The sequence below is a fragment of the Pinus tabuliformis genome, chromosome 1_1 (genome assembly GCF_031772625.1).
Source record: "Pinus tabuliformis cultivar Carrire ecotype Pingquan chromosome 1_1, CPIR1, whole genome shotgun sequence".
Classification (NCBI taxonomy): domain Eukaryota; kingdom Viridiplantae; phylum Streptophyta; class Pinopsida; order Pinales; family Pinaceae; genus Pinus; species Pinus tabuliformis.
This window is the reverse complement of record NC_142297.1, coordinates 25,523,841-25,542,114: the sequence shown is the minus strand read 5'-3', so window position 1 is coordinate 25,542,114 and position 18,274 is coordinate 25,523,841.

Here is an 18,274-nt window from a genome sequence, read left to right as displayed (position 1 = left end):
TAAATGTGATGAGTACAGACTGAAGGGTGCACTCCTTTCATCTCCTTATAGCTCCAAGAGAAGGAATCCAAATGGTTTCTCAATAAGCTACACAACTCCTTCTCCTGAGAGGTGGATAGGGATGAGTTGATTTTCAAGGTACTTTTTGGGCTGAACTCTATATTCTTAACTCAGAGAGAGTTCGGGTCGGCCATACTCAAATCAACTAAAGGATTGGCTTGGGTTTCTTTCACTAACTATTCTAATGGCAACATACTAGGCGGTGGATTCTAAATCAAGTTCTCAATGATATCATTCTCAGTTTGTGGTTCCCCCCTCTCATGGCAACTTCTACTGCACACAGTGGTGTAGAATAGACTTCATCCTCATCTTCCTCCTCCAACCAGAGAGGTAGACCATGTTCTAACAAAGTTTGGGCAGGAGGATATAGGACTAGGTGCTTGGACATATGCCTGTTCTTCATTGTCATGTTCCCAGAGCGACAACTGATGTAGGCATCTGCAGTAGCCAACTAGGGTCTTCCCAAGATGACAGGATACCTAGTGAGCTTTTCCTTTGGCTGAAGAACCAGGAAATCAGCAGGGTACTCCCAAGAATCAATGGAGACCATTACATCTTCCACAATCCCTTCAGGGGTCACAGTGGAGCGGTCTGCCAATTGCAGTACTATTGTGGTCTTTCTTGGGAGCCCTAAAGGTTGAGATTGAGCATAATGTCCTTGGTCATCACATTAAGGGTAGCCCCTATATCAATCAGGGTATGGGGGATTATGGTGCCATTGATGTGGACATCAACTATAGGGCTTCCAGGGTCTAGATATTTTGGACAGATTACTTGCCCCAACATCAGGTCGAACAGTTGTCCTATGACATTGATAGTTGGGGCATCTCTCCTGCGCCTACTTGGATGCCTAAAGCACTTCTCCTTGATCATCTTGTTGTATATAGACACATCCTTTATGGCTTGGAGAAGTGGTATCTTTACACATAATTGTTTCAATTCTCCTAGAAGTTTAGTTTCTTCTGGGGTAGGCTATGTTGTTCCAGATAATCTCTCAGGAAAGGGTGGAATGGCTTTTGGTTCACTTTCCTCTTTTTCTTCCTCATCCTCCTTAGGGGGACGCTAGTTATCTAGGAGAATCTTTCTAGATCGTAGGTTAATCTCTTGAATCTCGACAACATAGGTTGGGCATGATGGTTCCCCACTATATACTTGCTGGGCCTATCCATTATTCAAGTTCGGGTTCGGTTGAGCAGGCATTTGGGGTTGCCTTGATGGAGCAGGAGGCAATGGTTGAGGCTGAACAGGTGGAGGAGGCAAAAGAGCAGGAGCAGAGTTGTACTATGGCTTCCACCCCTGATGAGGTGCATTCCACTGAGGTTTTGGCTAAGCATAGGAGTGGAATGACTGAGTAGCTGGTTGAGCAGGATATTGGGGTGGATATGACCAAGGAGGGGATGTGGACCAGGAAGGATGAGCAGGGGGACCCCAAGAAGGCATGGAAGTGGCTTGACTGGGGTTGTAGTATTCCTGGGATGTCCCTTGCATTCCCTGTTGGTAAGGTCTAGGCCCATGAGGCCTCCTTTGGTTCATGAAATAGAGTGGTTCAGTGGCTCCTTCAACCCCTTGGTATACAGCTTTAAGTCTGGGTAAGGAAGGGCACTGATTCATAGAATGATCTTCTTCACAGACTGAACACACTTCTATAGAGTTTAATGGAAATTCGTTCCTAGGATGCCTTCTGGTGCACCTAGGAAAAAAAATTGCCAACGCCCTCTCTACTTCCTCTTGTTTCCTTTTGATATGTAAGGTATCCATTTGCATGGCAAGAGTTTGCATCATCTTGCTCTTGAAATCTTCCAGCAGATTTCCAAATTCTCCTTTAAGGGATGAACTGGATGAGGATGTACTGGCTATGAGTTGACTCCCCCTACCTCTCTTTTTGGCTGCCCTAGAATTGTTTCTAAAAATAGTCTTTATGTCTTCATAAGGTAGTTGGTAGATGTCCCCTCCAGCCAACAACTGGAGGGTGTCTATAAGGTCTTGCGAGACTCCTCTAAGCAGGACCAAGTTTAGATATTTGGGGTCAAATGTACACTTGGCCCTTTTATAACTGAGCTGAAACCTCTCTTCATAATCTTCCAAGGATTCATCGCTTCCCATGGTCATTCGGAAGATTTCTTCCTTGGTATATTTTGACCTACAGTAGTCCCAATATTTGTTATTAAAGGCTTGCTACATCTGAGCCTAAGTTGTGATGCTGTTGCCAAGTAACCCCATGAACCAGCACAATGTTGCATCCTTGAGGGTAGAAGGAAATAGTTTCAACTTCTGCTCATCTTCTACATAGTCATAGGTTCGATAGACAACAACAAACTCAAATAGGAAGGTGTCAGGATCTTCTGTATTTAATCCATGGAAGTGAGGTAGGGTTGAAGGGCTTATGCTTTTCATTTTAGTGTCCCCATTGGTTTCTCGGATAGGAAAGGTACCCTCTACTCTCTCTCCATTTCCCCTCGCATTTCTGTTTTCAGCCATGGTCTCAGGAGGGATGGTTTCTTCCTCTTCTTCTGCTATAGGATCTTCGTATGTCTCTGGTTGTTCACCTATAGGTTCTTTTGGATCACTGCCACCGAAGAAGAGAGAAGGGTGGCTTTGCGATGTGGTGGGTGTGTTGGGTAGGAATTTTCCTGAATTATCTCTGATCCTTCAAGGCATGAAAAGAAATCTCTTTTTTTTTTTCTTTTTTGGGGTGCTTTTGGTTTTTTTTTTTCACTTTATGTACCTGCAAAACTGAAATTGATTAAACAAACAAATTGCAACTACTGAAATGAAATTGCAAAACTTAAAATAAAATCAAATGAAATGCAAAAAGGAAAGAAAGGAAATGAATAATATACTTTTTTTGAAATGGAAATTGTAGAATTGAAAGGACTAATCTACTTTTGCTGAAATGGAAATTGCAGAATTGAAATGAAAGCAAGGAAATGCAGAAATTGAAAGAAACGACTACTCTACTTTTGCTGAAATGAACTACTTGGTAGAATGTTGCAGTAGAAAATAGAAGAAATGAAGTAATCACAAAATACTCTGACTCTTCCCAAACAACGACACAAAAAAGTGGTGAGCACCAGTATTGCAGCAATAATGTTGTAAATCCTGGGGCTTCCTACTTTACTTTTATCAACCCGATAGTTCGTAACAAACTTGGAAGCGACGGTGCTGTATGCACAAGCACTAGCTCTTACTGCAGGTTGTCACTTGGTCAGCTGGCGCAAGATTACTAGGAGCTTAAGCCAACTTCTATGAATTCTCAGAAGAAACTTTTAACTGTGATGAAAGAAAGCTAACCCTACAAGGACTATTCTACTTGCAAAAATGGAAAGCAGACTGGCATGTAAGGCAAACCCTAGCAAACCCTGATTTATCCAACTAACCCTACTTTTGTAGAAAAAGAGATAGAAACTGATGAGATGAATACCATTAACCCCTGGGAAGGTGAATTACATATATTCAAGCTACTTCTGAAAGAAAATGAGAAAAGAACAGCTTTTTGTGTTTTTATGTGTTTTATGTGAAATTGTTACATATGAGCTTTTGTTTGTTTTTAATTGTGGCAGAGGTTTGGTGGCGATGGAGGATAGATTTGGTTTTTGTAGAGGTGGAGGAAGGTGTGGAGAGGTCCTAAGAATCCCCTAGTACCCTTCTAAATACTTCCATTGCAATCGAATTTCGAAAAACCACTTACAGGGAATTCTACGAGAGGCTGCAAGGGATCTACAGGAGGATCTACAGGAGGAGGCCGAGAGCTATTTCTGGAGGTTTTTAAGGCGGAAAAATGTTGGGAAAGGGTAGTTTAAGGGTAGTTGAAGGGTAGATGAAGGAGTTGAGGTGTTTGGATATTTTCAAGGAAGATCAAGAGGGAACATGATGGTTGGATTTGTTCAAATGGCAAGAGGGAATCTTATGGAGAAAAATGCAGAAATTAGGGCAGATTGGTGAAATTTTTCGAATGACTTGGGAAATCTGTGAGAAGTGAGCTGATGTTGGCTGCTTTATGGATGTATGGTGAGCTGAAGTGCCCTACAAGAGATCTGCACATCTACTTACGAAAATTGATCAAAGAAAGGACTAACTATACCATAAAAACAAAGCCTTTTTCTAGCTTGACCTAATTTCTAACATACAAACAGAAAATGTTGAACAATAACATTTGAACAGAAAAGCATGTAGAGAGATATATTGTAAAATAGCTGGAAATGATCTAGGCAACTGAATCTGAAGCAAGACATTAATCTTTCCAAATCAAATCATCACACTAGAGATTGCATGGAAGAGCAAAACTGTGTTTTTGGTGGTAGTATTGGTGCCATGACCTCAAATCATGATCCTAGGAAGGGAGAAAAGAGATCAGGGCCTGTTGTTTACCTTTTTGAATCTTAATCCATCATTGTATTAATCTACTTCAGCAACTGAAATGAAAGCAGCTATGTAAACCATCAAAAGCAACCTATTATAACAAGGCAAAATAAATCTATCTAACAGAAATTAACTTGTGAACTAAAGTAAAAACATATAAGTAAAAAGCAAGAGGTGTTGGGAAGCTTGGGTTGGGCCCTTACCCAAGAGCTTCAGCCCTCTGAAATAAATCAATGTTGGCTCAGAAAATATGTCATATCCATTATCAAAATAAAAGTCACATTACATCAATTGTTCACAAAAATAAGCTTGAAAAGGAGCTAAACAAGAGCTGCAAAAAAGTGCGAAAATTCTACTAATGATTGGCTAACCTATTGAGGCTCTAAGCCCCCTTATTTATACAAATGGAGTTCCCCAACAGCCTTCCTAAAATCAAGGAGCTCGACTTCCTAGAACTGGAGATAAACAACAGTCCTTCTTTACTTGCTCAGCTGCCCCTTGGATGCATCAATGTGGTTGCTTGTGCTCCAAGTTGTTGATGGAGGATTCAAGGAAAGGGGTCATAAATGAAGGAGACACCCCCCTACAAATCCTCTTCCCTGTTTTCCTTGAATATTTGCTGCCATTTGCTCATAAATCCTTTGACTTTGTCCAAAATTGACCAAAAAATCTGCATAAAGCACACATTAGACTACATGGAAAAATGACTAACCCAATTCACTCTATTAGCATAAATATAATAAAAAACATGGAATAAACTAAGAATGGTGGATTAATTCAAATTAAAAGGCAAAATGAGCCCATATAATTACCCATTTCTGGGGCTCATCAATTTGATTGCCAGGAGACAATTAAGAGGAGCGGGGGCCAACATTTAAGGCATTTAAGGCTGAAATATTTGGAGATATTCCACCAAATCATCATTTATGGACGATTTTTGGGGGGGGGGGGGCGAAATCGAATTTGAATTTGAATTTGCCTATAAATTACGCATGGTCGTCTAGAAAATAACACTTTGTGTCCTTAGAATTTTGAGCTGTGCTATCGATTGCTTATGAATCCTTAAGTTTTCATGGATTTAGTCACTAGTTCTGTATTTGATAAATTACCCGAGGATACCTAGTGGTTTATTCTTAGCACAATGTCTAGACCAGGTGAAACTACAAGCGCTGGAGAAACTGTCGCCTCTGAGGGAGCTACTCCAGAGGTTGTGAGCATGGAGGCTCCAGTTGTTGTGCCTACGGTGCCAAGGTCGCCTAGACCAAAGCCTAACCTAGTAAGAGAATCCCCCAAACCAAAGAAAGACAAACAAAAGAGGTCGATGTTGGCGTGCGAGTCACCGAGGAAGCATTCTGCTACCCAGGCCCAGAAGAAGGAAAAACAATTGGCAAAGGATAAGGGGAAAGTGGTAGATTTGGAGGCCAAAGAGGGCGTGGAGGATATAGATGCCGAGGGGGTGGAGCCTATCTCCAAACTGCTGGATTATATCCCTCTGCGTAAGGGAATAATGAAGGTCCCTAAGGACCTAGATCTAGGAAAAATCCTCCTAAATACGCCACTGCTACCAGAGGGAATCACCTTTGAATGCCCACGTCTGTCGTGGATTCCTCATTTAAATCTAGAAGACTGGGATTTTGCGGACCACGAGAGGTTCCCCCACCTTGCAATGGAAAACTACATGAAAAGGGTATATTACAAAGAATCCGGTGTCACCACGTTGGGGCCTGTGGAGTGGATTTGTGGAGTGAATTAGTCGGGGTTACTGAACCTGTTGTGGGTTCCCCACTACCATCGCTCCAACATCAACCTCATTGTTATCAAGCAATTGCTGACCCTGGTGCATGAAGGATGTTTGTGGCTAAGCACACTGATCCCAATTACTGATATGCTGATCCATTGGATCATGCTATTACCACACTCAGGCTTGAATCCGGCCAAGGAGTTTGGCAGAAAGATGAGTGAGTGCAACCTAGTAGAGAAGATGAAGGAAAATTTCAAGCTCATCAAGAATCTGTGTGGGTACTCCATCACATCTGTCACTGACCTCGTAGTGCAAGTTTCTACACAGATCCTAGTTGGAAAGGTCATGATAAAATGTCGTGTGAACGAGGTTCTGGTGCCCGTAATTTCATTGGTTTCACAATGCGCGAAGGGCATGTAGTTCAATTGGTCACGCTACCTCTATAACGAGTTCCTCACGAATTTTCATGTGGTTCAAGATGAGAGAAAAACCTTCCACTATGCATGGTTATTGCTCTCCATCGTACTAGTGGCTTGGGACTTGTCAAAGGATAGTCAATTTCCTCCCCCAGAGAAAGGATTGTCAGAGGCTACCCAGTTTGCCTCCCTTTGGGCCACAAAGGATGTCGCGTGGGTCATCGAGACCAAAGTTGTCTAGGTGTTGATGGAGGCAAGCATTCACATGGACATTAATCAAAAGTTGTGGTTTCCCCCAATGGTGTTTGAATAATTAACAGAGTACACGGAGTTTAAAGATGACTTCCATCGCATATATATCAGAGCACAGAAGGATTGGCAGAAGAAATGGTTTGACCTGCCTTACCTTGCTACAGATGATGTTATTCAGGAGGTTATCAAGCGATGGTCAGCAGATTGGAATTCTCCATCCGATCTAGCTGTATGGACCAACAAATACACGGAGAAGAAAGAGAAGGAAGTGACGAAGCAGGCGGTACAATAGTTGGCCAAGAAGTGAAGGAAAGAGGCCACGGAGAAGTCCTGGCTAGAAAAGGAGTGCGCTACCACCCAGGAAACCTAATAAGAAGATTGTGACTTCGAGTGGAGTGGTAAGTCCCCTTCACCCCAGACAGAGGAAGAGGAGCAGTCAGAGCAGGGCGGTGGTGGTTAGGAGGAATAGAGCACTCCCTTCCAGGTAAAAAGGTACATGGATTAGCAAAAGGAGGGGCCTCGGAACAATTCAAAAGTGACAAAGCCATCCTTGGATCCGATCACACTAACGAAAGGCGATCTCGACGAGATCGGTGATAAGGTATGTGACACCACAGTGGAAATGTTGTAGCAGTTCGAACAACAGCAACAATAAGTGCCAAGTACTATCCAAAATGATCTGCACAAGTTGCAGATTTAGACCAGTAGGATTCAAGTGGACATAGGGTAGGTAAGCGTCGTACAGACAAGCTTGGCACCTAGGACCAGTTAGGCAGTAGAGATGGTCAGATTATAGGATCTTTGGGCAGTCACGCTACAGAAGGATCCTGGAGCGCAAAGGCAGTCGATGAAAAGGTCATTGTGAGTTCTCTAAAGAACATCGGCCTCAACCTCGCCACGCTCCCTAATGAGTATCTTCACATTCCGCAGACACGTGTGATGATAGAGTTAAGAGCATGGGAGCAGCGCGCCCTCAGCCTCATAAGTAAATATCGAGTGAACAACGAGCAGATGTTCGCTGAGAAGACAGAGGCCTTAAAAGAAAAAGACACCATCCAAGTGCAAAGTGCTCAGTTAGCAGTCGCAGTGGCAGAAGCATGCAGGACAGTGCTGGAGTTGCACATACCTAAGGAAGCACCATTGGAGGCCAAGATCAGAAAACTTGTTGCGAGCGTGTGTGATGCCAAGGTAGAGGTGGCCAGAGTTCAGTTTGAGCTAAACATGAAAATCATTGAACTAGAGCTAAAGTCACAGCCTTCAACCCCGCCAGAGGTTAGGGAACAGTGTGAAGCCATTGTTAAGGATGGAGTTGCTACAGTGGATGTCATGGTTTTGGATTGCACCGTGTTGTTTGAGCAGGCTATGGAAGTAGTGATGACCCTATAGGAAGATCCCACCCTACAGGTATTAAATACAAAAGTTCACAAGCTCTAGCAGTAATACGACGAAGTAAGGGTGACAACGCACACAGATGCTACAACACAATGCCTTGCCAACCTAAAGGAGGCTAAGCATATCCCTACACATGTGGAAGCAATGCAGAAGAAAGAAGAAGTCCTAAAGGCCAGGTTGGGGCCTTGTTTGGATGAAGTCTACGTAGTATCGACCAACATACAGGAAAGTTTGGTGAACTTGAAAAGTATGCAACAACAAATCAAGCAAGCTAGTGAAGGACCATCCATAGAGCAGATAGTAGAACAAGTCAAGCAGGAAGCCACACAAAGCGCGACTAAAGTAACGATTGCACAAGTGGAACTAGGGGATCTTTGCAGCAAGATCTCCGCTCCAATCGAGTGACTTGAGGGTGAGTCACATCTTCGTGTTGGGGGCTTATTGGGATGGGGTCCCCTAGGTCAATTTTGGGGAAAAAGCCCAAGTTTTTATATATAAAGATGTAAATTCTCCACAAATTGTGGCCGTGGAGTGTTTAGTTAATTAAAGAGTCAAAAAGGGTTTTACCCTCTTTTATGTAAGTTAAGTTGGCTTTTGAAGGTCTACCCATGGTCTCCGGACCATGGGCTTTTATAAATAGGTATGTCTTAGAGAGTCTAAGGCATGAAGGAGAAGAATAGAAGTGGTCTATGAGTACGACAGAAGGAGTCTAAGTCAACGCAGAAGGTAAAAGAAAGGCTCTGCAACTGTGTGCACAGAGGCCTAGAGTAGTTTTTGGAGCTGAGTGCAAGGACCCCTGCATCTGAGTGTGCAGGGAAGTCTTGAATCTATAAGCTTAACTTATTATCAATAAAGAAGATTATTACATAAATTCTTGTGTTTATCTAGTTTACTTCTGTTATAATGCACTTTATGCTATGATGAATCACAGGTTTATGAAATAATGTTGTATTGATGTGCAACTTTACTGGATCTATATTCTTATGTGAATGAAATTTATGTCAAGTCTTTATGTGAAGATTATATCGTTGTATGTTAAAGTTATCTACAGTTAAATAGATCTTAATAAATATGGGGTTGAGAATAATCTTGGATGCATGTGAGTAGCTAATTACCCTGTTCAGGTTCTGCAAAAGCCAATTGTAGACCTTCATGGAGGTCTAGAAGCTGATTAAAGGGAGTTCCATCGATAAGCCATAAAGGCTTATCGATTTGCATGAAGGAAGATCTAGATCACAAAAATATATCACACTACTCTCTGGGTGCGAAAACTTGGTTCCAACATCCCCCCATACTGCTTCAGGTGAGACTTCAGTCTGCGCTTCACAAATTGATGTTGAAAGGGCCAGTAGTGTAGGGATTTATTTGGCGCAACTAACTCTAAACCTGGGTTAGGACCCACTAAGCCAAAAAATGGTTCCATTGGCCCTAGGATGATATGGTTTACTATTCTGATGGTAAACCTGGAACTCTTCTGTTAGTGCGTTGATCTTCTCATTGAGAAAATGTGTACCACGATCACTCATCAATACCTTTGGGCAACCAAACCTGGTCAACACATATTCAAACAAAAATTTTGTTGTTGTTGCCCCTGTACAGTCTTTCACAGGTTGTGCCTCCACCCATCTGGTCAAATACTCTATCGCAGTAATGATATAGTATGCACTAGTTTTCTTGTCTAGGGGTTGAATTGGTCCTACAAAATCAATTGCCCATTTCTTAAATGGCTGTAATGACACTTGTGGATTCAAAGGAAACTCATCCCTCCACAATGGCATGCCCGTTCTCTGACATGCATCACATGCCCTACAATATGTTTTAGAATCTTTATGCAACATCGGCCAACAAAACCCAATGTGAAAAATCTTTTGCGTTGTTGGTTTTCCTGCATAATTCCCTCCTCCAGCTCCTACGTGAGCTTCAGAAAGGATACTGTTTCATTCAAAATTAGGCACATAGCATTGGAGTATCTCATCCGATCCCATTTTAGACAAATGGCTTGCAATTACTGAAAAATCTATCATGCGCACCACCAATTCTTTCTTCTGCTGACTGGTATATCCTTCTAGAGCTATTCCCGTAGTCAGGAAGTGGATAATATCCACAAAGTGATTATTTGTGATGCAAAATGCAATGGAACCATTTGTTGGCTTAGTGGGTCCTAACCTAGGTTCAAAGTTAGTTGCACCAAACAAATCCCTACACTACTGGCTCTTTTGGCATCAATTTGCGGAGCGCAGGTTGAAGTCTCACCCAAAGTAGTATAGGGGGATGCTAGAACCACGTTTCCGCACCCAAAGAGCAGTGTCATGTATTTTTGCAATCTAGATATGCCTTCGTGCAGATCGATAAGCCTTTATGGCTTATTGATGGAACTCCCTTTAATCAGTTTCTAGACCTCTACGACGGTCTACCACTGGCTTTTGCAGATCCTGAACATGCTAATTAGGTACTTACGCGCATCCAAGATTATTCTTAACCCCGTATTTATTCAGATCTTCTTAAATGTTAGATAACTTTAGCATACAATGATATAATCATTCTGTAAAGACTTGACATCAATTGTGTTCACATAACAATATAGATCCAGTAAAGCAGCGCATCAATACAACATTATTTCATAAACCCATCATTAATCACAGCATAAAGCGCATTATAACAGAAGTAAAATGGATAAACACATGAATTTCTGTAATAATATTATTTATTGGTAATCATTTAAGCTTACAGACTCAAGACTTCCCTATAAACTCAGCTATAGGGGTCCGTGCACCCATCTGTGGACACTACACTAAGCCTTTGTGCACACAGTTGCAAAGCCTTTCTTCTACCTTCTGCACTAACTTAGACTCCTTTTTTCATACTCATAGACCACTTCTATTTTTCTCCTTCATGCCTTAGACTCTCTAATACACACCTATTTATACAATCCCATGGTCTGCGAACCATGGGTAGACCTTCAAAAGCCGACTTGACTTACATAAAAGAAGGTGAAACACTTTTTGACTCTTTAATTAACTACGTGCTCTACAACCACAATTTGCAGAGACTTTACATCTTTATACATCAAAACTTGGGCTTTGGTCCCAACACTTGGGCTTTTGCCCCAAAATTGACCCAGGGGACCCCATCCCAACAATGAGCATTGTACCTCTAGTGTACACTTCAGGCTACAACGATTCCCATTTACGACAATGGGCCTGAGGTATGTTTTCTTTTACTGGTAAATAGGGTAGGTCGTTTTTACCATCCTCATTGCATTTTTACCATCATTGCCACATTTATGCCTTAGGTCCCACCCCATCAAGTTGTGACTTTAGCCACTCTTCTTTATGCATGTCTTTGCTTCACGGCAGTGCTTACCTGATCATGGATACCTTAGTATAGCACCCTTTTACCATTTTGGTGTCCATGCAGTCCATTTTATTCTCATTCAAAATCCCTCCTTCGGACCTGCCATGACCTAGAATATGAGTGGCATGTCCTCTTCTTCATCATATTTCTAGCTATAACCCATGTGGATTATGTTGAATAATCTAGGGAACTTAGGTGTAGTGTGATTCTTCTTCAATTGATAAAAATTTGTGAAGCACTTTTACAATTATCTTAGCTTGATATTCTTCTTATTATTAGCATGTCTGTCTCATCAAGCTGCTACCAAGACATAAAAACAAGAACACAGATATTGGTTCTCTGCCAGGGCCAAAACCTCTATTCTCTTGAGAGGAAAACCCTTTGGTAAGTTTCTCTTATTGAATCTTTTTATCGATCAATACCAAAACCATATACCCTTGACTAGGATGTCCTCCAAGCACAAGTCAAGTCCTTCCTCTATTCTACACTTTGTTCTCGTCACATAGACTTCCTCCTTCCGACACTTTTCTCTCCAACACTTCGTCCTCCTTCTCTGCTACTTGCCTAGAGATAAACCTTCCTTGAGTGAGCCTTCTAGAAGATATGTTCTTATTCTATCTTTTACTCAATTATACTTCTTCTTTTTTTGACCAAATGAGATCATTCTTGAGGTATGACTGTAATACTATTATGTTGCCCTAGTTTTCCCACGTGTGATATGACCCTAGAGAATTAGGGTCCTTTTACCTTTGATAGGGAACGAGACTTCTTCTTTTGACTTGAGAGGCCTTGTAGGCTTAATTTCTAACCCAAAAAATGATGATTCTTAGACTGCTCTCTAACTGTTGTTGTACCCACACATTTACCCTCTTTTTTTCATAGGTGTGACTATTTTCTAGCCCTAGAAATAGTCATATACCTTCGCTTTTATTCCTCCTTTCTCCGTTGCACTTTGGATGCCCTTTTTATTTGTTTCCCTTCACTTCTTCTCTGCTTCTATCTTCGCTAATTTTAGAGATGCTTCATTGAAATTGAGAGGGAGTGGAGAACCTCCATATTAGAGGATTGTCCCTCATTTAGGCTAACTTGTTGTCTTCAGGCCGACTTGAGACCAACTTGTTGTCTTTAGGCTGACTTGAGTATTTCTTCATTATTTTGATACTCGAATGCTTTCGTTGCAAGGATATGACTTCGAATTTGCTTGGAGGTATTTCTTTGACCTTTATACCATTTTATATGTAGTGTAACATGCCCTCAAAGGTTCTTACATAAATACATTGACTCTTTGACTTCCTAGAAGCACTTAAACATGTGCTTGACCTACTTCAATGAGCAAGAAACACATTGACAATTTTCATAAAGATAAATTCTCTTTTCTTGAATAAATACAAATATCAAAGATACATTATGAAGACCGAACCTAGTTACACTTTCTTCAACACTCCCTCTTAACCAGGGAAATATTCATAAATCATTACAAGGTGTTTGGCTATTTTTCAATCTTGAATAATTCACATAAGAGAAGCCAGATTTGCAATCCATTTGTTATAGCATCATAATAACCAACATTTTTTCACAAAGCTCTTCTTCTATCATCATTTAGATTGGTCCTGATGATGGATCCCTGTTGGGATTTGAAATGTTGACAGAAATATGGTTTCTACCGTGGATACTCCGAGACTAAGTTCAAAAGATCAAAGGATTCTAATAGAATCTATCAATAACTATATCATTCCTTATAACGTTTCAAATCCCAATAGGGATCCTTTATGATTTCCATTTTTTTATTAGCCTATTTATGCAAGATGATCCTTGGTTTCTCCATTCTATATTCATCATCTGTTTGGCCTACCATTCGCTTTCACTTGGTGTTTTACCCTTTCTTAGAGGAACTTCTATGATGAGTGATCCTATTAGCTATCCTCTTGTCCTCTCTACGTCACGAGTAATTTCACAATGACTGGAACCATTTGCTACCCCTTATACCACTTGGTACTCCAGGAGGAGTTTTCTTTAAGCTATTTTTAGACTCCTTAATTATAAAATATTATCGATTGAAATTGTATCCTTCACACTCATTAAAGTACTTGAGGGGTCGACTATTCAATACAAGTTTAACCCTTTTCTAGACTGAGTAGACTAGTTATGAGAAAGGAATACTCTAGTCTACTATGGCTAGAAGATTCTCCCTTTTATTGTTTTATATATTTTTCCAGCTTGGGGGACTAAATTTATGAAAAAGGAATCTATATAAAAAAAAAAGAGAAATGGAAGGGAACATTCATCTCCGTTAGTTGTCAAAATGGTTGTGTCAATCATGTTTCCCTTAAACATGGCACCTATATGCATCATTATCTCATAGTTTGGTTTTAACTTTCTCGGGATTCATACCATTCATTTGAGTCTATCTACTCGGTTAGTTACTCTTCCAGTCATATGGAGCATGCTTCAATACCTCTTGTGTTATTAGATGATATCACATGGTGCTCATTAGTCATGCTACCAAGTCACTCTTGTGTCGTACCATTATGTGTTCAAGGGAAGTTTCAGCATATGTCGACCATCTACAGTAGCTTATTGACCTTTTTGAGTCGGCCATCCTTATGTAAGTTGTACTTCATCAACTCATGACTTCATCCATACATCACATCATCTTGATATGTTCCATGTCGATTGATGGGGGATACGTGTTGATTGGAGAATATTCTCTTATCAAGTTTAGCTCATTATCCAGGAGCTTGATATAGGAACTAATAATACCTTTGAGCTTGTAGACCTCAATGGCAGGATTCCTTGTGATTGACAGTGGGTTTACATCATTGAATCTTGATTGATCGAGTTCACTAGTGTTTAACCTCAGCTCATCTATTCACACTTAGTGGAGTGTACTCAGTACCTTGGGGTACATTTTCATCATTGGTGGATTTCGTTATGTCTATTACTGGTTTACCTCATTGAATGATAATCAAATGGTTTCTACCATGCTTGACATCAACACATCTATTCACATGTTCTAGATTCATACCATTGGGGTTATGTCAAAGACCCTGGGTTAGGGACATCTCACTCTTATATGTCACCCTTCCCAAGTTGTGTTGGAGTTATGTATCATTTATGTACTTTAAGTGCTATTCTAGGGCACCTTTTATCTGTTATGTGTCTTGTTGCACCTATTTTGTCACAAGTCCAAGGAAGCAGTTGTATAAGATTTTTCAAAGTTCAGAATCATCATCCACCGGCTTATTTGATCATTCTAAACCAAATTTCTACAAATTGTAATGTAAATTATTCTAGTATGACCATTTAATTATGTAACAACCTAGGTGAGCCTTTGATTTTGGCGACGAAATTCATCCTAGGAGGTTTTTCATTTCATGGCATTATGTGTGTTTCTAAACACAAATAATAATAATAAAAAAAATTCCCTCCAGCTCAAACCCCAAATCTAGGGTGGAATTTATTGGCAGAGTTTTAGGTGAGTCCTACTATTCTTAGTCAATTCTATTGTAAAAGTGATTTGGAAATAATTTAAGCTATTTGGATAAATTATTTTACTACAAATATCTTGGTCTACTAGATCATATTAAGTCACAAAATTGGGTAAATACTTTGAGGGTCTATAATGAATGAGTGTTCCCCCTTCGAGGGTTGAAAATATGATTTTCTGATGTAAAAATATTTTATTGCATGGTCCCTCACAATCAAACACCATGGATAAAGTATTTGAGGGTGGAAAAATAATTAATCCCCTCTTGTGCCAATTAATTATTTTTTTGGAAACAATAAAATTAAATCCTAAGCAAGAAAAATAATTAAATTAGAGTCAAAATTTTAATTCTAGAGAAATTAATTTCTCCAAGTGCAAAATGACCAAATAATTTGTGGTTCTTGAAGAATTCAAATTTTGGAGGTCCCCCACCAAGGCAAAAATGGGTTTTTAAAAGAAAATTAAGCCCTTGGACCTCGGTGGTTGAGTCAAAGTCAAATTTTTGAGGAAATTAATCCAAAATAATTATTTTTGGATTAATAAAAAAGTTTTTGATGAAAAATTCAAAAATTCCTCAAAAATAAGTATTTTCGATGATAGACATTAAAATTTTATCAAGTATTTATCGTCGGTCGAGTTTATTTTGATAGGGGATCAAGACAACTAGCTGTTATTTTCCAATTTGAGGAATTTCTCTATAAATAGATGCATATTGAGCTTCTATTGAGGATCGTGATCTTTGACTGATGTAATTTTGTAAATGTTGGTGTGAAGCCACTGTTCTGCTGGGAATGTTTGAAATTCATAGTTAAAATAAAATGGGGTGTCTTTGTCTCATTGATCTGTGATACATGTTGGGTATGTGATTTTCTATATTGTGCTTAAATTTTTATAATACTTTTTATTTCATTATATGGTGATAAGAGCATTCTATTGGTAGATTTTGGGTCTATCTTAGGTGATCTGGTTCACCATGTGTCTGATAAGTTGTCTTGAGGAAATATATAGAGTTTGTAAATTCCCTGACCCTTAGGCTCCAAGTTCACAGAATGTGGGCACAAGATGACCTTGTTTGGGGTTCGGGAAATTTATGTGATTTTATTACTTCCCTAAGACTGTGGTTAGTATCTATATTTTGAAATACATCAAGCCATTGTCATTGTTATAAAAATCATTCTTCAAAAAATATTTCAAGAATTGTATATTTGTATATATTTTGTGAATTAATTTTGTAAAATAATTTTTTGTAGAATAATTTTCTCTAACCCTTGTTTTGCAACTATTTTTGGTTTGGGGTTTATTTCGAATTTTTTTTTTATATATTCAGGTTTTGGGTAATTATATTTTCATTTGTGCGGGTGAGATCAAAGGTCATTTCAAGAAGAAGTGTTGGGGTTTTGAGCTAGATCTAGGCCCTTGAGGGTAAGATCTAGCATCTAGAATTTCTGCAAGGCCAACATGAATATATTTTGCAATGATTTGGGTAAATATTGAAGTCTGAAGCAAAATCAAAATTTTGGTGAGGGTTTCAAATTGTTTAGGGCCTCTAGACCTAGCATCAAGCCCTCATTTCCTATTCATAATCATTTCTAGCCTTTCATCCCCTTTATTTTCTTGGTCGCGACCTCTTCAAGGTTGGTCATGGCCTCCAAAGGCGTATGACTCCATTTTAGGGTAGCCTTCTATCCCGTAGAGGGCCTCAACATCCTCCCTTAGGCCTTGTCATGGCCTATTTCAGCCTCCTCCTTTCCTCACTCTACCTCCTAGCCTTCAGGTCAACCTCCTTCCTCATCCTCTTGCCCTCCTCCTCTTCCATCTTCCTAGGTCCTCTTCATATTGAGAGATCTAGTAATGACTCTGTTATCCGACCACCTCTGAAGGGTGTCCTTCGAAAATCATCTTACAATCTAAATGCGAGATATGCCCATCATTACAATATTGTCGAAGATTTAGCTCAAGCGCCTTCGGTGAAGTTTGCTTTGGAAGTTATCTAGAGTTTTCCATCGCAACAAAAAGCATTACTATCCATTGTAGGAGGAATTGGCCCTACAGATTCGAGTCTGATTACCTTTGACCTGGAAAATCATGTTCCACATCTTCCCCATCAACTTTCTTTTTTAATCCAAGTCATTATTAAAGGGAAAAAAATTCATCGGACTGTGATTGATGAGGGTGCTTCCACTTGCATCATGTTTGTCTCATGCTGGAAAGTTATAGGTTCTCTGCCTCTCAACTAGTATCCTAGCATGTTAGAAGCCTTTGATGGTAGAGGATCTCATCCTTACGGTATTCTCACAAACTTGCCCATAACGTTAGAAGGGAAAACCATTGACTTAGAAGTAGAAGTCATTGATGAAAATTTGAATTATAACCTTCTACTTGGACGAAGTTGGACTCATGTTATGTTTTGTGTGGTTTCTTATTTGTTCTGTGTGCTCCATTTTCTCATGAAGGTAAAACAGTCATCGTTGATCAGTTAGCCTTTTTCTCTTCTGGATCTTTGAATGGCAATGTGCCATATGTGGGAAATAATGACATCCATTATGAGAGAGTTGGGGTAGGTATTTTCAAAGACTCTGCTCTTATGGGAAATTTTTCCCTCCCACCTCCAAACATCGCTTCCATCAACATGATCTTCACTTCTCACAATCCTTGTGTTAGTGTCAGTCTTTGCAACCTTCCTCCAGTGATCAAACATGCTCTTGCAAAGTGATTTTAAGGTTTCAAGGTCAAATTTTGTAATTTCAGTGAATCTTCAAGCAAAATTTGGTCACTAGCCATTAGGTCTAGGGTTTGCTTTCACTCCTTTCAAAGTTGTCCAAATGTCGGTCCATGTCACCATTCATCTGAGTGTACCATCATTCAGAGGGTTGTCATCATCATGTCAAGTTCCAATGGGTCATTTTACACCTTGTTCATGCTTCAATTGTGCCTAGGTAAGGTTCATTTCCCTCTCCTAGGGTTTTGAAGGTAATTTCTCTTGGATGGTCTACTCATCAGAAAAACTTGTATCTTGATGTTCATACACCTTCCCCTATCCTTAATGTACCTTATTAAACACTTCCCATCACCGAGATCCCCCAAATTCTTAATGTTTCCACAAACCGTAGTTTCTTGCTACAACTTGACAATTTTCTAGGCTAGGCATGTGTTTTGCCCTTTTGGACCCCTTCCCCTCACTCAATCTTTGAAATTCCACTTTCCCATACTTCC